The sequence below is a fragment of the Amblyomma maculatum genome, chromosome 5 (genome assembly GCF_055883805.1).
Source record: "Amblyomma maculatum isolate TAMU_Amacu chromosome 5, ASM5588380v1, whole genome shotgun sequence".
NCBI classification, from domain to species: Eukaryota; Metazoa; Arthropoda; class Arachnida; order Ixodida; family Ixodidae; genus Amblyomma; species Amblyomma maculatum.
Window position 1 is genome coordinate 23,922,734 of NC_139348.1, and position 22,001 is coordinate 23,944,734.

General features: G+C 44.0%; 1 long non-coding RNA gene across 1 annotated transcript; it reads right to left on the reverse strand.

Annotated features, from left to right (window-relative positions):
* Positions 1-13,146: 13,146 nt before the first annotated feature.
* On the reverse strand, positions 13,147-20,431 carry LOC146187868 (uncharacterized). Its single transcript, XR_014707450.1, has 3 exons — positions 20,344-20,431; positions 18,602-18,805; positions 13,147-13,654 (listed from the first exon to the last, which is right to left on the reverse strand). It is a non-coding gene; the product is annotated as an uncharacterized LOC146187868 (long non-coding RNA).
* Positions 20,432-22,001: the final 1,570 nt, after the last annotated feature.

Below are 22,001 nucleotides of genomic sequence, written 5' to 3' on the forward strand. Positions count from 1 at the left end.
ATTGACAATACTTGACACACATTAGGCGATGTGCACAATACAGAAAAATAAAAATACACAAGGTGAAAAACAGCACTTGGGTAGAGTAAAAAAATAGCATAACGTTGATTTCCGAATTATTGCAAATGATATTTAACAAAACGGGCATTATACATAAACTACACAGTCCCAGTAGTGGCTACCTTAGCAAGGGTAACTTGTATTGTCCAGGGCAGAGAGGAGTACTGACGCTTGAGGGAAGGCCACACCATTCACTCGTCGCATCTGCCGTGCTTCGGCTGCAGTCCGTGGGTCCATGCAGTGCTGTTGGAAAAGGAATGAACATGATGCAGAAGGTTGCAATGAAATGTAAGGCCACTGCACCGCGCACACATCTGTGCATGTGAGTGGGTACTGAAAACTTAGTGAGCAGCAGTTATGGTCCAGAACAGAAGAGCTGTCATTCGTAAAATTGATACAAAAGCTACTCTTGCAACGTAGATTCTACAGAGCGTGAAATAACAGCCACTAATCTAACAATATTCCTCAAGAGCACTGAACAGCTGAAGCAATGAAGCTTGCCACATAATAAAACATTTTTCACTTTAACGTTGTCCCGTTAAATGTAACGCGACACCACGCAAAAGTAGCCGTTCGCAAAACCGCGGCCTGGCCTCACCGCGACCGGCGAGCACGTCATGTTGGTTTGCCTTTTATACGCGACTTTGTGAAGCGCAGACCACCGCGCTGAGCTAAACTGCCCGAAATGCCTCGCAGTTTTACAAGAATTAAACATTTTTCACCTTGCGGTTGCCCTGTTAAACGCGACACCACGCAAAACTAGCCGTTCGCAAAACCTCACGCCAGGTCACATGTCATCGCGGCCGGCGAGCCATATTGGCGAGCGCCTTGTCATGCCTGTTGTCTGCCCTTCACGTGCGTCTTTGTGAAGCGCAGGCCGCCGCACTGAGCTACACTGCCTGAAATACTGCGTAGTTTAACAAGAAAGTCAAGAATGAAACGTTTCTCACTTTACCGTTGCTCTGCTAAACGCGACACTTAGCAAAAACTATAGCCGTTCGGCAAACTGCGTCAGCATGGCCGCACCGGCCGGCGAACACGCCATTTTGGCGCAGCGGTGTGCCTTGGTGCCTTCACATGCCACTTTGTCAAGCGTGACGAGCTAAACTGTTCGAAATGAAGCTGCTTCCCGGGAACACAACATATTACACCTCGCCGTGGTTGGAAACCGCCAGAATTACGGCGTAATGAACTGCGCCTGAACAGCCGGCGCGCCTGTTCACGAGCTGCGAAACTTATTGGCACCGGCCGACATGATCAGCGTAAACTGCTTGAAATGCAGCGTAGTTAAGCAAAAAACGTTGCTCACCTTGCCGTCGTTTCCAACCGCTGTCGTTCTGCGCAGCAGTCCACGAGAGGTCTGTGCCGCACAAGCGCGGCGAGGCACGAGCACACAACCGCGCCCTTTGACAACTTCTTGTCGTCTGCTCCGACGGGCTACCGCTGCAGCGAGTGCCGTCGCGCGCGCGTCCGCGCATGCGCACGTTGGTGCCGCCATCCATCAATCGGCGGCAGCGCAAAAAGTCGCGCGTCATTTCCTGGGGCCAGTTTTCGCCGAGTGTCCGCTCTTTACCAATCTCTTTCGCTATGCTTGTGCGGCACAGACCTCTCGTGAGCTGCTGCGCGGAACGACAGCGGTTTGAAACGACGGCAAGGTGAGCAACGTTTTTCGCTTAACTACGCTGCATTTCAAGCAGTTTACGCTGACCATGCCGGCCGGTGCCAATAAGTTTCGCAGCTCGTGAACACTCGCGCCAGCTGTTCAGGCGCAGTTCGTTAAGCCGTAACTCTGGCGGTTCCCAACCACAGCGAGGTGTAATATGTTGTGTTCTCGGGAAACAGCTTCATTTCGAACAGTTTAGCTCGTAACGCTTGACAAAGTGGCATGTGAAGGCATCAAGGCACGCCGTTGCGCCAAAATGGCGTGTTCGCCGGCCGGTGCGGCCATGGTGACGCAGTTTGCCGAACGGCTAGTTTTGCTAAGTGTCGCGTTTAGCAGAGCAACGGTAAAGTGAGAAACGTTTCATTCTTGACTTTCTTGTCAAATTACGCAGTATTTCAGGCAGTTTAGCTCAGTACGGCGGTCTGCGCTTCACAAAGTCGCACATGAAGAGCAGCCAGCAGGCATGACAAGGCGATCGCCAATATGGCTCGCCGGCCGCGATGACATGTGACATGGCGCGAGGTTTTGCGAACGGCTAGTTTTGCGTGGTGTCGCGTTTAACAGGGCAACCGCAAGGTGAGAAATGTTGCATTCTTGTAAAACTGCGAGGCATTTCGGGCAGTTTAGCTCAGCGCGGTGGTCTGCGCTTCACAAAGTCGCGTATGAAAAGCAAGCCAACATGGCGTGCTCGCCGGCCGCGGTTTTGCGAACGGCTAGTTTTGCGTGGTGTCGCGTTACATTTAACAGGACAACGTTAAAGTGAAAAATGTTTTATTATGCGGCAAGCTTCATTGCTTCAGCTGTTCAGTGCTCTTGAAGCATATTGTTAGTTTAGTGGCTGTTATTTCACGCTCTGTAGACATGCATTTTTAGATAGGTTCGGTTAGCCTGCATTTCCTGACCTCTACGTTGCAAGAGTAGCTTTTGTATCAATTTTACGAATGACAGCTTTTCTGTTCTGGATCATAACTGCTGCTCACCAAATTTTCAGTACCCACCCACATGCACAGATGTGTGCGCGGTGCAGTGCCATTGCATTTCATTGCATCCTTCTGCATCATGTTCATTCCTTTTCCAACAGCACTGCATGGACCCACGGACTGCAGCCGAAGCACGGCAGATGCGACGAGTGAATGATGTGGCCTTTCCTCAAGCGTCAGTACTCCTCTCTGCCCTGGACAATACAAGTTACCCTTGCTAAGGTAGCCGCGACTGGGACTGTGTAGTTTATGTATAATGCCTGTTTTGTTATATATCATTTGCAATAATTCGGAAATCAGTTATGCTATTTTTTGTCTCTACCTAAGTGCTGTTTCTCACCTTCTGTATTTTTATTTTTCTGTATTGTGCACATCGCCTAATGTGTGTCAAGTATTGTCAATGCATCCGTCTACATCTGCTGCATCTCGTGTTTTATATGCAACAAAATAAATTCATTTCACGAAGCACTTGGCGTCTTTTCTGCACTACTGTTTTGCAAAGGCTGTGACGCAGCTGCGTTGATGGGCAGTTTAGAGAACTGGGAATCTATTTTTCCTGTTGTTATGCCTGCTGAAAATAAATAGAAACACTAGCAGACCATTTAAAACCAAAATAATGCGCCAAAAGGGCAGGGAAGGGCGCAGCGCATGGCTAGCATTCAAATCGCGCGCCCTTCAGCAAGACCGGATGTAGTTGCCGCCGGCCGCTTGGTGCACTACAGTCAAATGGGCCGCTGGGCCCTATGGGAGTGTCCGCTCTTTACCAATCTCTTTCTCTATGCCTTACACATGTCCACAGCGCTGCGGTGTTTATCTGAAGCGCTGATCACATGATGCGATCCTTCCCGTCATCCCTCCGTTTTTCAAACTGATGCGCCGTTGCTGACGCTTGGGCTAACGGGTTCCTTTGTCGCCGGCCGTTCGCAGCTGGTAATGTTGCTTGTGCGTTGCTTTGCTTGGTTTCTGCGTTCTATGTCAATGCGAAGAGGATGTTTATCTCTCAAGGCTGCTAGCATACTTGACACAAGAGCAGCGTCATGCACTGTGGAGGTCTCGTCAACCCGTCGTCGGTGAAATTTCAGGTAAGCATACCTAAATTACGTCCTCTTTTTGTCAAATACCAATCTTGAAATGAGGTAGGCTTATGTTTGTGGAACTTTTATTTGTGCTTTGTGGATGTTTCATTCAGTTAGGCACTAACACTCACAAGTGAGATAGTTGGTCATGGCGCTTGCATTGTTGGCCGGTAGTGCTGTGGGTACGAACGACACTTGAGCGCTGTCAAAGTATCTTCTAGACCTGCCGAAAAATTTCTTTATTCCACATGGCTTTCAAGAACGCATTACGTGATAGTAAAAGCTTATAAAGGTAACACGTAGCACAACTGCGGATAGCAATTGAGCTTTTTTTTTTTTCTAGACGCACTGCTCGCCCTCACAGGAAGGAAATTAGAAGGGAATCCGTAGCGTGAGTGTTTTAAGCAGAGAGTTATGCGTGGGAAACGGGTGGCATTATAGTTACTTCGGGGCTTCGAATAGCCGACCGTTCTCATAAATAGAGGCGCACGGGCAGCGTGCCGCGCAGCAGACACGTTGATCTCTACAGCGAGTGCGCCGTGTCGTTTTGTGATTGCTTTTCTCTGGTTACTACATGCAGAAAGAACAAAATTGCCGCTTTTGTTTCTAGTTTAGGTTCCGACTAGCAATAGGCGGCAACGGACTAATTCTGTGACTCTAGACCTCTTTGCCTTGAATTCCTAATAGCTCACAGAGGTTAATGCTGTAAGCCGCTTTGCTTACCTCTGCAAGTTTGTCTTAAACATTCGGGACTACCGCAGTAACATGTTCCCCTGCTGAGTTCCCTCCTTGACGACAAAGCGCTAGCGAACATGACAAGCTTTTCCAGTCGCTATCCCAAAGTCGCATCATATGTCCGCGAATAAATTAAAATGTAAAAATAAATATAAAACTGAGCGCATGTTGTCATTCTATAAAAGTGCTTATGGCTTGCCCTTGTGGTGTTGGCGTCAAAAGTTCGATTTATTTGCTGAATTTAGCTATACTTTAACTTATGCAATATCCAGAGCCTTCTCAATGCTTGTAATGTCATTTTCTGCTTGTTGGTAGCGTTGATGATTGCTTAATGTGGAATAAATTCGCTATTTCATGGTACAAAGCATGGCTAACAATGCATTACAGCCTGCCTACACCAAATCCCGAATCATTAATCTGAGCCTCTGCCTGTGATTCGTAACTGACTGCAAGTAGCCGCATGCCTTTGTGGAGTGTAAGTGACGGCAGAAGTTTTCTCCATCCTGTGTACACACACACACGCACGCGCGAGCGCGCGCACACGCACGCACACACATGTATAGCTAGGTGATGTGCTATCCCCCCCCCCCTCTAGTTTATAATTATGCTATTTCAGTTCTCCATAACGACAAACATTGACAATGCCCTATTTTTGCAGACCATTTTTCTAATCTGCATATAATTTTAATCATAATCAAAACACTTTGCGGCATGACAGTTTAGGTAGAATTTTATATTTCATTATAGCAGTAGCACAAATGAGCCGAGATGGCGAGCGTTCTAGTCGACAGAGGTATATAGCCCAGAAAAAGACGAGCTAACACAGAGCAAAACCGCCGTTCACCTAAACTGCAGGTTACGTACACTTTGCAGGTTAGGTGGACAAGGGGTTCACCGCGTGTTGGCTCGTCTTTTTTCTGGGCTAGATGGCTCAGTCGTCAAGAATGCTCATCATCTCGGCTCATTCGTGTTGCTGCTATAAATAAATATAAAATTACAACTAAACTATCGTACTGCAAAGAGTGTTGCTTATGATTCTAATTATGTGCACATTAGAAAGATTGTCTTCAAGAACAGAGTATTTTCAATTTTTCTCATAAAGGAGAAATGAAATAATATAATTAGGAACTGGATGGATTAGCTCAGCTCTTAGCAAAAAAATAAAAAATAAGACAGTGAAAAAGTTCGTCACTGACGATGTCCCATGAAATTGCTAGAAATAGCGAATTCATTCCACTTTAAGCAATCATCAGCACTGCCAACAAGCAGAAAACGACTTTAGAGGCATTGAGAAGGCATTGGATATTGCATAAGAGTAAAATGTAACTAAATTCAGCAAATAATAAATCGAACTTTCGACGCCAACACCATAAGGGCAGGCCATAAGCACTTCTATAGAATGACAACATGCATTTAGTTTTATATTTATTTTTACTTTTAAATTTACATATTGCGGTACAGATTCGATACAAATTGAAAATGTGGCAGTTTTTCAAATCCGAGTCAAAGTTGTTCGTTTTTTTATAATTTTAAATTTCGGCCGATTTCAAAATAATATGGAGAAAGAAAAAAGTAATCTACAGCTTCAATTTTTGCAGAAAAAGAGAACTAGTCCTGCATAATGTAGCGAAAAAGTTTCAAGTGCAACTCTTTATTAAGTCGGGCCAGAATGTAGGACTATGATGCTGGCAATTTTCAAAACGAGCATTCAGTTTTATAACTTTTATAATTTTAAACAATATAATGCAACACTTTTTCAGGCTGTAATATTTATGAGGTAGTGAGGATTACTGTGAGGGATGTTCTTAAATATTGATGACGTTTCTCTATAAAGTTGAGTCTTTTTTGCTGTTTTCGAATCTTGGGCGAATTTTATGCGTTGTGGAGAACACACGTAGCAGTTTAGAGTTCCAAATTTTACCTGAAATTTAGGCAAATATCAGAATAAAGAACGGAAAAAAGACAATGCTAAAAACATGAAGCATCACGCCTGTATTTAAGGTTGAAAATGGACTTTTTTGCCGCACGTTGCTTCTGCAGCAATGTTAGAGATTTTTTACTAAACCAACTGCAACAACAAAACCTGTTTTTAATAATTCCAATACAAGTAAAAGTTACATACATTTAGTGGGCAAAAAACAATAGATTACAAAATTTTAGTACGCTAACCGCAGGTCTCCAAACTTGCAACGTTTTGAAACGGCAAAAATCGCGTTTTTCCACTGTAGTGAACAGTGATATAGGATTTTTTTTTTTCGAGAAAACTGCACCGCATCTTGCAAAAATAAAGCAAATTTCTTTGTGCTGAGACATTTGCCCACCATATACAAAAATTTGAAAAAAGAAAAAAAGGTCATAGAACTTCTATTACTGTTCTTATCTGAACACACCCTTAAAGAAAAAATGCATAATGAAAAAAAAAAATTGCCTAATCGGCACGCACAAAGTTTCTTGAGATGAATCACGTGAAACTGCTGCAGCGTAAAGTTGTGCAAATGTCACAATGATGTTCAGCCAGCAGAGAGACCCAAGAAAAAAGGTCCAATCCCCGGGAATGATTCGCGGACATATCATGCGACTTTGGGATAGCGACTGGAAAAGCCTGTGTCATGTTCGCTAGCGCTTTTTTGTCAAGGAGGGAACTCACCGGGGGAACATGTTACTGCGGTAGTGCCGAATGTTTAAGACAAACTTGCAGTGGTAAGCAAAGCGGCTTACAGCATTAACCTGTGTGAGCTATTAGGAATTCAAGGCAAATACATCTAGAGCCATAGAATTAGTCCGTGGCCGCCTATTGCTAGTCGGAACCTAAACTACAAAAGCGGCAATTTTGTTCTTTCTGCATGTAGTGACCAGAGAAAAGCACTTACAAAACGACACGGCGCACTCGCCGTAGAGATCAACGTGTCTGCTGCGCGGCACGCTGCCCGTGCGCCTCTATTTATGAGAACGGTCGGCTATTCGAAGCCCCGAAGTAACTATAATGCCACCCGTTTCCCACGCATAACTCTCCGCTTAAAACACTTACGCTATGGATTCCCTTCTAATTTCCTTTCTGTGAGGGCGAGCAGTGCTTCTAGATAAAAAAAAAAAAGCTCAATTGCTATCCGCAGTTGTGCTACGTGTTACCTTTATAAGCTTTTACTGTCACGTAATGCGTTCTTGAAAGCCATGTCGAATAAAGAAATTTTTCGGCAGGTCTAGAAGATACTTTGACAGCGCTCAAGTGTCGTTCGTACCCACAGCACTACCGGCCAACAAGCGCCATGACCAACTGTCTCACTTGCGAGTGTTAGTGCCTAACTGAATGAAACATCCACAAAGCCTAAATAAAAGTTCCACAAACATAAGCCTACCTTATTTCGAGATTGGCATTTGACAAAAAGAGGACGTAATATAGGTATGCTTACCTGAAATTTCACCGACGACAGTGACAACGGGTTGACGAGACCTCCACAGTGCATGATGCTGCTCTTGTGTCAAGTATGCTAGCAGCCTTGAGAGATAAACATCCTCTTCGCATTGACATAGAACGCAGAAACCAAGCAAAGCAACGCACAAGCAACGTTTCCAGCTACGAACGGCCGGCGACAAAGGAACTCGTTAGCCCAAGCGTCAGCAACGGCGCATCAGTTTGAAAAACGGAGGGATGACGGGAAGGATCGCATCGCGTGATCAGCGCTTCAGATAAACACCGCAGCGCTGTGGCAGGTGTAAGGGAAAGTGGGAAAGGCGTCGGCGTCGTGCGGCACCCTCCTCTCCACCCAAGCAGAGGAGGCAGAGCTAGCCAACATGAGTGTGGGGAAAGGAGCGACAAAAAAAAAAAATTAAATAAATGGCCAGCGTCTGAGAGCGCACGGTGCATTTCGTGGCGCTTTCAACGCGTATCACTCGGATAGAATAACTTGGGGCCTTTGTGCACGGCGGCATAGGGTCAACGTCGTCTCTTGGACTACCGCACCGGTTCGGTTTCACATCACCGTTCTCTGCTGTACACCTGAACAAAAGTAAAAGGCAGTAGAGAAACGCAGAAATACGAGCGCCACGCGTGTTTTGCTGGCGCACGTATGCGATTTGGCAGCTCGGACGGTATCGGCTATCAGCGAGCGCACGTTGTCGGCTTTAGCAAAGCTGTTCCGCCCTTGTTATATCATGTTGGAGCTAGCTGTTGGATATATGAATCATTGTAAAAAGCGTTGCAGGTGGCCGTTTTTTTTTTTTAATCCTTCTATGATCGGCTGTTCAATCGCCTTGCACTTTTGACGCCCCAGCTTGTCTCATTCGAGCTTTCTTATATTGTGCGAATTCAGGTTTTACTTTGTTAATAAGTTTAGTTCGTATTTTCAAAAACCCTTATACAGCGCTGTTCTGTCGTTTCTGTTATTACCCACCTACTAGACCGACTCGGCTCTCTGCTTATCTTTAGCAGATGCATTCCAGGCTTCGATACGATATGCTGTTAAGGCTGCAAGTAATCTGTTTAATGCTCGACTGAAAGATGCTGCAGCTAATCAGACCCAGTTTTCACTCTTGATTCAGGTCGGTTCTTGTACACTGAAGTGCACGAGATCAGCGTTGGCCTAGTACTAAGCGCTAGCCCTGCAACAAAAATGTTTTATCCCAGCTCGTTGTTTTGATTTAGAGAAATTAATTGCAGTGGACGAACACTTTCTCCGGCTTCAATTTGGGCAAATGGTGGAAATGAGGCTGGATAATAACTTTGATGGCGTATGTATTTTTTTTCTCGCAGATAAACTATTTTTTGAAATAGTACATCCTACAGCGCGATTCCATGAAGAGCGGTATAAAAGCAGTGCGAATTAAATATGGCCCTTTTTCCTTGCAGATGCCAGGTTTTCACTTTTTCTTCGTGACCGTAGGTGTGGCGGTCAGATATATTAGCAGGGGTGTCTCCTCAGGCATCTTCTCTCTTATATCCATGTTTTATGCATTGGTTTACTACATATGAATAAAATAGCGATTGTTGAAAGACATTCCTTTGCGCCTGATTGTTTATCTGAATTGAAATAAAATGTAAATTTAATCATCAAATACTAGAATCTCTCTAAATGCAAAGGTCGCAGTCAAAAAGATTATATCCATTCTTATATTGATGGAAGAATAACTGCAACTTACATGAATATATGCATGATGAATATCGCGCTAGAAAGAAGAGAGTTAATAAAGTGGATGATTATTGGCATAGCTTGGTGCATATGTCATTAATGCGGCAAGATGGCGCGTTCGGAATGCTGATTATGGCGAGCGATCTTGGAAAGCTTATGTTTCGAAAATAGTATTCCAGCATGTAATTTAGACAAATTACCCTTTAGAGCTGCGCTTTTGGAAAACTGCACTTCACTGGCGGTTCTTTAACCGCGGTTCCGGGCTTGATTATTTTTGTATAAGGTATATGTAAGTACTGAAATGCAACCTTCACTCATTTCTGAGCAGGCTTCTAGCACCCTTTCAGCACCTTTGCTACACCCTACATTAAATCAAGGGTGCTTAGTGGCAAAAGCACCCTTTTGAGCAAAATTGAAGGGTGTATATATGAGAATTAGGGTGCTAGAAGGGTGCTCCAGTGGGTGTATTTCGCAGGAGCACCCTTTTAGCACCCATAAGGGTGTAAAATTTTTTACTGTGTGCCAGCTGCAATGCCACACTTGAACGCCCGCAAAGGAACGCTACGCGACAGGAGTAATGGTGTACCATCCAAACGCACACTTGCCGGAGAAAGTGTGATACTGCGCCTTTCCTTTACTGTAAACCAATTATAATTACATGTAGCACTGCAACGAATACCGAGAAGAGGCTAACGATGAGAGGCAAATTATAGGATAGGAAGGGTAGGCTTTCGCCTTTCTCCTCTTAAGAGACATCTAAGAGACCTACTAATTTTTTCAAAAGTCACTCGTAACACCTTCCGCTAAAAGCACAAAATTTAGTATCCGTGGCTTACCCGTTTAGTAAAACAAAGCTTTTATATGGCGCTCCTCGAACTGTCTAATGCTCATTTGAAATTATTTTGTGACGGCTGTTAACCACTCTATATGCATGATGCATGCAATTCGGCCAGATTAGAAATGGCGGCTTTACTTCACGTGTTCTTTCTGGTTTGGTTTGGTTTGTGGGGTTTAACGTCCGAAGACGACTCAGGCCTAAGACAGGCGCTGGAGTGGAGGACTCCGGAAATTCCGACGACCTGATGTTCATGAACCTGCACTGACAGCGCGCGATACACGGGCGCCTTGGTTTAAGCCTACATCGAAAAGCGGCCGCCGCGGCCGGTATTCAATCCCGAATACTTGGGCAGAGGAACCGAGCGACTAATCTCATTCCTAAAACATGCTTTTTGTGATTTGAAAAGCACTGGTGCTGCTGAGGGCCTGCATTTTTGAGCCTATATATTGGTATTTGTCACGTAGAGTAGGCTCTCAGTAATACTAACGAGAACTGTTGTGACCTTTACTTCCTGTCGCGAACAGCGCAGAGCTAAAGCCTTATTTCTTTTATTTTTAACGCTCAGACTAATCTAAGCAATGCCAAGAATAAATTCTGCTCTTTTGTTCTGCCATTTTCAAGCCACCAGGCACGGCTTTATCATTTTTCCCGTCGCACAAGATGCCTCGAGACGTATCTCGAATGATAGCAGCCACTCGTCTCTGCTTCCACACTGTTCCAGATTGCTACAGGCTCCAAGCTCCAGTTCCAGGTTTTAGCATATTTTCTTTCTTGTTGCTCTTAGTATTATTACGAATTTTATGTGACCTAATATTTTTCTCTGCAATTCTTATGTAAACGAGAAAAAAGAAACTTTTTTGTATGGAACCATGGGCTTTTATTTTGTGCAACTGAAAAATGCAGCTCAATGACGGCAAAAATGTACAATAATAACTCTGATCGCAATATTAGAACCTGCATGAACTAATGCTTTGCTTAGATTATTCAAGAATGTTGGCCGTATTTCCAGTGAAATTGTTGCGATCCGCAACTGCATTAAGGCGTAAGCATTCTATCGCCCTGTAGGCGGGTTTCGCATGGAAATGACTTTGTCGGTGGTGTAGAAGAATATTGTATTGAAGAATACTGGTGTAGAAGAATGGTATATTAGAAAAAGAATAATACCATCAAATAAAGCGTCACATAAAGTTTTGCAAGTGACAAATGGGTTATGTGGGTTAATAAGGCAATTATTAAGGACAATTAAGTGTGTAATTGGGAGCCAAACGGCTTTCAGCCTACATTCGGTTTCGGTTTGGAGCTTCCGGTAGCGCGTCTCAGTGGATTCTACGCGTCTCATTGGAACGCCCCTTGCTCCTTTGAAAGCATCAAAGTTCACCGGCAGTTTATAATGGGCTTGCAGGAAAGGTGTATCTGCCACTCGCGGAATCCCGCTGACACATCTTGCCAACAATACAGCAACCCTCCGGCCTATTTGTCCGGTGCAGATTCTGTAGTTATCACGGAAGAGTTTACATCTATTTGCATGGCATGCGTAGAAATGAAATATTAATTCCCTTCTGCTCCGCTATAAATACTCTAGCTGAGTATTTTATTAAGCAACGCTAGATCAGTGTCGAAATTATTCCTATCGAAAAAGCTAAAGCACGAGCCAAAAAGCTCGGAGGATGAAATTATCGGTCTGACCAGTCGCACAGGCGCTAGCGGCAATGCAGTATCTAGGCTCTATATGTATGCTTTTCTATGCTTCAGTTTGGTTGCTGAAAGGAAATCAGCTGCAATTCTGAAGAGACCTTTATTTTTGTTGTTCAGGTTTGTTACGCATCATACGTAAAGTATGTTAACAGAAGTCTTATTTTGCCGAGCCGATGCTGTAGGCGCCGAGCCGAGAAGTGGCTGTAGGCTCCTGAGGTGATGAGGTGACATGCTGGGCTCCAGTCGGGAGGTCGTCAGCAGAGTCGCTACCGTCCGATGAGTATGAAGTGAAGCGCTCCCTTGTGGCGAGCAAGTGCTGCCGGTTGCGCCTCAAGATGCTTCCGCCGGTTTGAACGTGATAGGACCGCGGTCCGGCAGGTGATATCACTTTAGCTTTTCTTTCCCAAGAGGACCCTTTTATCCGTACGACGTCACCTTCTGCAAGGGCTGGCAGGTTCCGCCTGTTCTGGCTCGACTGCTCCCAGGCAGCACACCAACATCGCACCAATCCCGGCCCAACGTCGACAAAAATTGGTACCAACATTGGCGTAACACTGGCTTTTTGAGAAATTACTACATTTTTATATATTGGTCCGGCTTATATGCCAACATTGTACCTGTCTTGGCACTGCCAACATAGGCTATCAGCTGGCCGTGCCCCTAGTGTCACGTATTGGCATGCCACTAGTATTCATTGGCCCAACTAACATTGGCAATAATCCGGCCGTGCCGCTAGTATCATATATTGGTATTAATTGGCATGCAACAAGTATTCATCGGCACACGTGGCCTGCCACTGTTAAGCCACCTTTAGCCATGCAGTTATTTCACCCTTGCCCTTACTGCTGCCATTTGCTCAACTGTCACTCTGATAATTGTGGTTTTCTTATGCAGTCATTTCCCAATACCACCTTGCATGTCATCTCCCTAAGGAGCCATAAAAACCATGCAATTAAATGAGGCAAGCAAAATATTTTCCGAAAACATTTTATTGAGAGCTCATATACATGTAAATGCCACAAGGACATCAGAGGGCCAAAATGCAGTGCAGGAGGCATTGGATACAGGGTTAATATGGGAGAGGCTAGTAGGTGTAGTTGGAAACAGGGCACTAAGCAGCACATGACCAGGGAGTGCAGGTAGAGGTGATTGGGTGCAGTGTGCATTGGTCATGATGGAAGGGGCTGGACATGTTGAGCAGGGTTGATGCACTATAGCCTTGTAGTGCGAGAGGTGTTGCAGGAATAGGAGGCTGAGCATGGGTGCATTTCAGGGCAGTGTCCACCATGGATGGAAAATGGCAGTGGACTGTGTTGAGCATGATAGTTGGCAGTGAAGGGTCAATGGATCAAGTGATGAGGTTGAGGGGGCGGGGGCGGGGGAAGCACATGGCCCAGGTAGTAAGCTGGGCACCGCGCAGGAAACAACCGTTCAGGAACAGTTTGTTGAGGAGATTGGTCCGTGGGTCTTACAAATCACATCTGCACAGAAGACAAGCATATATCACAATAAGATCTAACCTCACCTTCTCAACACTTATCCAAACACATATTTGAAGTCTGGGTGCTCTATACGATCGAGTACAAAATACAGAACCCCGCTTAGTAAAACCTCTGATATAGTAAAGTGAAACTGAAGTCCCAGTTCATCTTCCATAGGCAACTGTACATTTTCCCCCTTTATAGTAAAGATGTTTTTGGTAAAAATCGGTTAAAGTGCTTCTGACCCTGGCGACGACTCCCGCGCACTACCTAGAGTCGCGAAGCCAAGACTTTTTGTATTTGAAAACAGAACAATAACCCCGAGTGTTCGTTTAGGTGGCTTTACTACTAGCCGTAACAGCAGTCAGATGAAGCCTACTTTACAGAAGCCTTGGAGCCGTGAGGGAAAGCGCACAACGCGAAGAAGAAAAAAGTAAAGCTGTCTACAAACATAGCAAGGAGGCAGCGTGTTCCATTCAGGAAGTAAAGGAGTAAACGTGCAGCAAGAAATAGGGAAGGGAAAGAAATGGGTCAACATTCACTGCAGTGTGCAGTACAAATCATGAGGCAGTGGTGGCAGAAAGTGGAGGTGCAGCGAGTAAGGTCTTACAGCACTTGAGTGCCATGCGAATTTATTACTTATTGCCTTTTAAAAGACAGAAAGAGCAAAAAGGGACACCATGTTCATGCAAGGCTTTAGTTTTTACATGAAATCGAACTTGGTTGCATTCGTAATCACGTCTTCATGCTTCAAAGGTACTTCCACAATATGTAGAGAAATTTTATAATGAAAAAATTACACAAAGAGATGATAAAAGCGAGATGGAAGGTATTTAGGTTTTTTGCATTAAGCAACAAGACGTGTTCAGTAAGTGCCTATTTAACTACTAGACAGCACTTTCAGGACCATGTCATCACAGACCACTGATACAGTAAAGACCATGATATAGTAAATATTTTCGCTGGCCTAAGTGGCTGTACTATAAAGGGGTTTTACTGTATACATTGAAAGCCTATTGCCACACATTCTTCTTTTAGAGCACTTTGCGACAGGTTTCTGGGCCTGCAAAGGCATGCAGCATCTTATGACGTAGGGATGATAAACCTATATGCAAAATAATATCCATTCCAGATACAAAAGAAAGATATTCGGAAGTAAAAACCTGCTTCCGGCAAACCGATAACTTCAGGTAGATGCTTAGTGTTCATATAGAATTACAGTTCCTGAAAATCTGACGGTTCAGGCTCCAGAACTTTCAATTTTTAAAAAAATCTTAAACATTCCTGCAATAGACAATATGGATTACTAAGCATGCAAGACTGGATGATATTAAAGAACACATTAAAGAATATTTTTCTGCAGTACACCAGTTACAGGCACGCATACATTACTGCGGCCAGAATAAAGAAATAATTGCCCTGACAGAGTCAATCAAGCTATCTTCAATCGGCTAACTGAAGGAGATGTGTAGATCGCAGATATTATCAAGGCTGTGTACGCATATAATATTCTCAAGATAACCGTACCATTTCAAGTTCCAGCTTTTTAGTTTTCACAGCTTTATTGCTTGCTGCATTCTACTATAAACAATTGCCTTAATTGTAATGTACCAAGGAATAGTTTTCATATAGTGCTCATTATAAATTAAAGATACCAGAACAACATGCACACAAACAAGAAAAAAGAACGGGACAGAGCGCCATTCACAACTGATTTATTGTGCAGAATAAAGTACATATATATCTCACTGCCGGCATATGCGCAAAGAACCCATTCAGCATCATGTAGTTTAAGATATGTTCAAGAAGCCCATGCCTCATACCACAGCCTCTTTCTCTGAGAAAGCATTTCTTGAACATAGCTTATGTTAAACTACATGATGCTGAATGTGATGTAGCTGAATGTGTTCTTTGGGCATGTGCCTGCAGTGAGATATATATGTACTCTGTTCTGCACAATAAATCAGTTGTGAGTGGAACTCTGTCCCGTTTTTTTCTTGTGTGCGTGCATTGTTTTGGCGCCTTCAGTTTATAATAAATAAACACGAACAAGCCCAACAAGAAGTTCTAGTAATCATACAGTGCATGCTTGTTCAGCTAAAATTATTACAGGCAGCCTGCAATGAGCAATTGAGCAAGTACTAGAAATTTACTTTGCATAGGCAGGAAAATGTTATGCTAGATCTAAGTACAATGATATTGTACTTCCTTATCAGCTAGCAGCCTACCAGGTATGCATTTTCTTTCATCACAGCTAATCATATGGCCATACCATCGGCAACCTTCCACGTGCAAGATTATATTCAGTTAGGCATACATGGGTGATTTTATGTCCAGGTAACAGGTGTGGTGCTCGGGCATCTGATTTCTTAAAACCAATTCATAGTAGTTGTTGGTATAGAGAATAGTAATCTGCCTGAATATCTGAGGCCAAATATTATTTTCATTGCTTAAGCACACCATAAATACAATGCTTGATGTGACTATGGGATCATAAAAAAAACGATACATCTAGCATGACAGTGATTTTTCACTTTCACCCTATCACAATAAGTTCCTTGAAAACCCAGTTTAATCCTGAGCTGAAAAGTTGTTTCGCACACATTTTACATTTCAGTATCTATAAAATGTTGCTATTTTGTGAATATATTTCAAAATCAAAATTTCTTAACAGACTCACAAATTGTTTTTTTTTCAAAAATGGACAATATTTTGTACTCAAATTAAAAATAAGATTGTGTCTGGAGAAATAGTACTGTTTGCAGAACAAAACAGCACATACGCAAGAAAGCACCAATATCACTCAAATTTAATGTGCAATACACAAAATGAGAGTTCACCTAAAATTACAAGTACAATAGCCCTGTTTACATGGACTCGACAGCACCGGGTTGAATCAGCCTTGAGTAAGCAAGGTCATCATTCTCGACCCGGCTGATGTCTACATGAACTCGCTTTCTAGTGAGTAAGTATCGTAGCAGAGCGTTGCATCGAGATTCGAAGTTATTGTGCAAGTTTATACTCGTATTTGATCCCATTGCCTTTTACTATCGAGAGCTTCGATTATTTTTTATCGTTGATGAGCGCTAAAAAGCATTCATTTTGAGTGACGCTCGTCGCCGCTCCAGAGGATTTTTCATAGCCCAGAGTTCCCCATAACTAGACTCCCTGACTGCACAGCGTCTACATGCCTTTAGATAAGCGGGTCAAGCGAATTAACCTACCCCCTGCAAGCGAGTTAACGCAACCCGCTCCGCCGCCTATTTTACTCGACCCGACTGTGTATACATGAACCCCAGAACTGATTTTTCACTCGACAGATGTACTCGACCCAATACTGCCGAGTTCATGTATACAGGGGTAGAACGCACGTGTAACAAGTAGCAATGCTGCTAAGAATCCAATCTGCTTTCTTCTGGCTCCCCATCCAGTTTTCTAAAAAAATATCTTGTCTGACAAAGGAGGATATTTGGAGCTAAGCAGCTAAGCAACACAAGATCCATATGCTTGCTCTAACGCATGACTCCTCAGTGCACTTACAGTTGCAATTTGCTTGGTCATGTGGCAGTTCACTAAACTGTCTGACTAGACATGACAATCAAAAAAATAATCGGCGGATCATTTCTACTTTTATTTAGACATGTAAAAGCTTTTTGGTTGTTGACTTAGCATTTAGAGACTGTGGGAGTTTGGCAGTTTTATACGTCTTACTTCGTTTGGCAGTTGCAAGGGGATGTAGAAGAAGAAATATGAGTAGGGAATATAAGGGGTGACAACATCCCGAAATGAAACTAATGGGCCAATGATGCACACTGCGTATCTTAAGTGACGTCACTGGTAACATCAAACACAGAAAATCGTCCTTGAGTATGACAAATTTGAAGCCCAGGAGATGAGTTGGTTGTGGGCAAGTAGTTTGTAAAGGGCAGTCCCCCTGAGAGGTGGGCGGCAAGATCACTGCCACCCATTATGGGGAAAGCCCTGGCAAGCATGCAGGCAAAGGTGCACATATATAAGAGCAATAAATGCACAAGGAATGCACGCCTGAATGAGCAGCTGCACTAATAATTTCCTTTTGTCTTGCAGCCCACCCCTCCTGCACTGTAAGCTAGTCTGCTGTTTTCCGAACACCGAAGCATATGCAAAAACAAACAGAATGTCCTCTAAAATTTACAAAATTTGCACGAGTATTGCATGATGATCTCCTTTCTGCAAATGTCTTGCTCTAGGGTTACAGAATAAATTCATTGCAGCTGCGAATAAAGCGAGTTGGGAGCTAATGGCAAATCTCAATGGCTTGGGGAGAGAATTAATTATAATTGTCACTTTGAGCAAAGTAAATAGCCTGGTTTAGATCAAAGTAATATTACATCTACATGACTGAAGCCAGTGTAGGCAACCAGAAATGTACAAGCAGTCAGTAACTGCATGTCTGTATGAACAAATACATACAGTGCAGGCAGCAGTAATGAAGGGAGAGTGGAAGGCAAATAACCTGAGGAATACGTAATGGCTTTCTTCTCTGAAACCTCAATACAGGCTTCCTGCGAATTCTTGTAATGCAAGCATAATCAAGTATGCTAAATATTCCATCACTTAAAGCACCTGCTCTCCCGTGTTACGCAAATGACAACTACTTCGTCAGTTCAACAAGCTATGTCTGTTATTGTGCTATTACACCACAGGTTCACTCAATCATGCCTCAACTTGAAATAGTCACATACTGTTGAAATAAAGCAACGAAATATAGCAGCAGCTATTAAAACACTGCCAGGGACATGAAGGATATTATTTTCTGCATACTGTGGGCAAGACTTCTGAACAAGTAAGTCTTGAGCTAAAAAGCTAGAAAAAGTCATATAGCATGCAATCATATAGCGAAAAGCCAGCAGAGCCTTTTTTAAAGCCTTTATATAAAGCAAAACAAAGGCAATGTATCATACCTACCGAGGCAATGCTTCCTTACACACAGCATGTTTCATGGCAAGGCTCCCACAGTTGTTGACAGGTTATGCAGCACCAAAATGATGATGATGTTGTCTGCCTCACATTCACGCAGCACTCCTTTGATGGCAGATGATTGCTTGTGCAAAAGCAGTGCGATGATACAAGTGGAGCAGCTGGACTGCGGGCGTTATAGAGCAAAGAGCCCTAAATGCAAGGAAAGAAAGTCTCCATTAAATCGATGCCTCTAAATCATGATAAAAGCATACCACGATTGCAACTCTATGTTACACATGGTATAACATAGCTGTGCCTGGGCCGTGGGGCGATCAGTTAGCATAACGACCGGAAAATGCATACTGATGTTTCATGCAGTCTTGATGCTGGAGCAAAGTGTCATGGTGCGGAGAACAAAATTAAAAGCATGCACGGGCGCCAAACGTGTGCTACACAACCGACGCGACTAGAAGTGTGCACGGGCATTAATTTTGAGCCCGACCCGGGCCTCATGCTACAAACCCGAACCCGGCCTGGAACTGAAATTGTCTGAGCCCACCCAGCGCTCACACTGAAGGCTCCCGCCCTGCTGGACATGCTATAACAGACCAGTTGCAAAACCTACAAGTCGGCTTCCCTATGAGGCAGGAATTCATGCACAGTGGCGACAGAACCTGATTCAGGGATAATAGTTAGGTGCAGTACATGCATCTACCACAGTCCACGCTGTTTGGGATGCAGTTCCCCACGCACAGGCCATTGTCAGAGAAAGGTTTTCAGGCATTCTTAACACTGGAATAAAGGGGGGAGCACTGTCACCCCCCGCCACCCCAAAAAAATGGTCCCAGCGCAGCGGCGTGCTACTATACTGCGATGCAGACATGATTGAAAGCAGTGGCGTTTTTCTGCAACTTTCGAAAATTAGCAATATCTAGCCACACTAGCCTTTTTTTTTTTTGCAATACTACCCTACCAAGCTTTTACTAAACCGTCTCGATGCGTTCATATATGCACGGATCAGACGAAATGAGCGTCTGCAAGATTTTCGCTCATACCGGACAAGGGAAACAAACTTTGCATGCAAAAAAACAAACAAAAAAAAAACAACGAAGGTGAGTACCCCAAAGCCTTTTGCGATTGGCTGCCTCGCGAGCTGGTTCCAGCATCATGAGCGATTTCTAAAAACCCAGAACCTGGGAGACAGCGCCGAGCGGCAAAGCTTTAGCGGTCCTCAGCTCACTGCGCATAGTGCTGCCGCGCGACTCATGCGGTTAGCGTTTTATCGCACCAGACACGAAAATATATGCTTTTGCCCGGACTCCACCGACTCCGCCCGAGGTCACCCGAGGGAACCCGAGCGGCCGAGCCAAGTGACGGCTATACGCCGTTCCAGCCACTGTAACGCCGTGAATATCCGAAGTTGGCTTTTAGGGCTACGATGCGACGCAGTTGTTTACTTTAGGAAATCAGTACTCTGCAAAACAGCAACGGTTTAACTTGAAATAAGCTGCAAAATGATCGGAATCATGTCGCGCATACTTGAGAACCACTTTTGAAAAGTTAACAACGTAAGAAATATGCTAAAAGAAGACAAGTCTCCCTAGCACATGGCTTACGCAGCCTGCAGCAACAATGAAATGTAAGACAACGCTTGTAATTTAAAAAATGCTCAATCTAAGAGGCTAATATTTTGCTCCAATATACACAAACGCTTTATAAAACCTGAATGAAAAAATTTGAGAACTTACATGGAATATTTCTTGAAGAAAGAAGCATTTTCCGTGCGCGGTGCCACCGAACGTCGAGCCGAGCGAACGAGCGGCCGTTGGATGGACGAAAGAACGGAGCGCCCTCTTTGAAACAAAATACAACTGCCGCCGCCATGCCGGCTAAGCGATTGTCGCGTCATCCTTCGAGCTTTTTAGTAATCGCTTTTTCAACAGATCGATGGTCTCGGTTTTGTACCCTCCGTTTAGCAAGCGTTTCCTAGATGACAGGACTTGAATCAGCCTTGCTTCTGTTGCCGCTCATCTATGTAGGGCTCTGTGCCAGCAGCGAAGCGCGTCGTCGTCCTGGAGAGGCGCCTAGCTGTTTTGTTTACAACACCCAAACCTGTTCAAGTTGTATTTTGTGAATGCTGTGTTCTACTACGAATAGTTTGCTCACTTTTAGCATACCAACGAAAATGCTTTCATACAATAGTGCTCAATCGAGTGGAATATTTCAATCACCCTGAAATGAGGATTTGAAGCAAGTTTGTTGAAAATTATTGAGCTAAGCATCTCAGTACCACGACTTGCCACCTCTTTATAAGGTAGTTGCATACGATGCTTACATTTTTTCTCATATATCCGCACCGTCAGCATCATTCTATCTGCTAGATTAGTCGTTTGTTGGCCCGATTCATTAGGCGCTTGTTTCTTTCTCAGTTTAGTTTCTTGCATATATTTTATTGGCCAAGAAAATGCGGTAAAAGCACATTTCTCTATGCAACCTGTTGTGAGAGCCCGGAAATGTTTGAAAGAAGTCTCGAGTCTGTTAGCGTTTGTCTTTTTATTACTGCGCAATTCCTTCCCCTGGGCGGCGGCCGTCCGCCCCTTGGACCCTGAGTGGTGCGTCGACCCGTCCACCGCTTTGGCGCACCTGCGTGGATTTCGACGCGCGTATGCAACCTCGGACCTTGCTCGCATCGCATGCGGTGAGAGAGAGCGATCGGGGAACGACAGGAGTGCGAAGTGCGCGAGGACGGGATTGAGCGGTGCGTCAGCACGGAGAGCAGGAGAGCAGGCGTTGGAAAACTGTGCGAACGAGCGTGTGCGAAACAAAGATGTGTCATTGTAATCCAGTTGTTAATATACCCATTGTACCTTTTCGTATTTTATTTGTGTTTCCAGTCTTTTCTTTCACATTTTTTTTCGTTCAAATGCTAACAAGTCAGTTTACATGTGGGTATCTTCTCTCCATACACAATATTTGTAAAAAAAAAAAAAAAAAACTACCTTCCCCGCGCACGCCTGTAACTGTTCCACCACGAAGGTAGTTAGAGAATAAATAAGCTTTGATACCGAATTAAGCTTAATTGTAAAACAACGACTGCTTTATTTAGTTTTTGAACTCTACAGTTATTCCTTGTTGCCATATGTAGCACAAGCATTGTATTGCAGTGAACGACGACGGAATCGCGAAATTGGCGGTGTGAATAAAAGCGGAGAAACGTTAGACTTCTTTTTTTCGCACTTGTGCGAAAAAAAGAACAAACAAACGAGAAATTCTAAAATTATGCTATCCATGCACTTGGCATGGCGTCGAATCAAAGCTGTTCTGCTTAGCTGCCGCTCTTGTATACTGGCCGCTACACGAAGCTATTTTGTGTTCCTATGAAATTCAGTGTGGTAAAGCCCCCCGC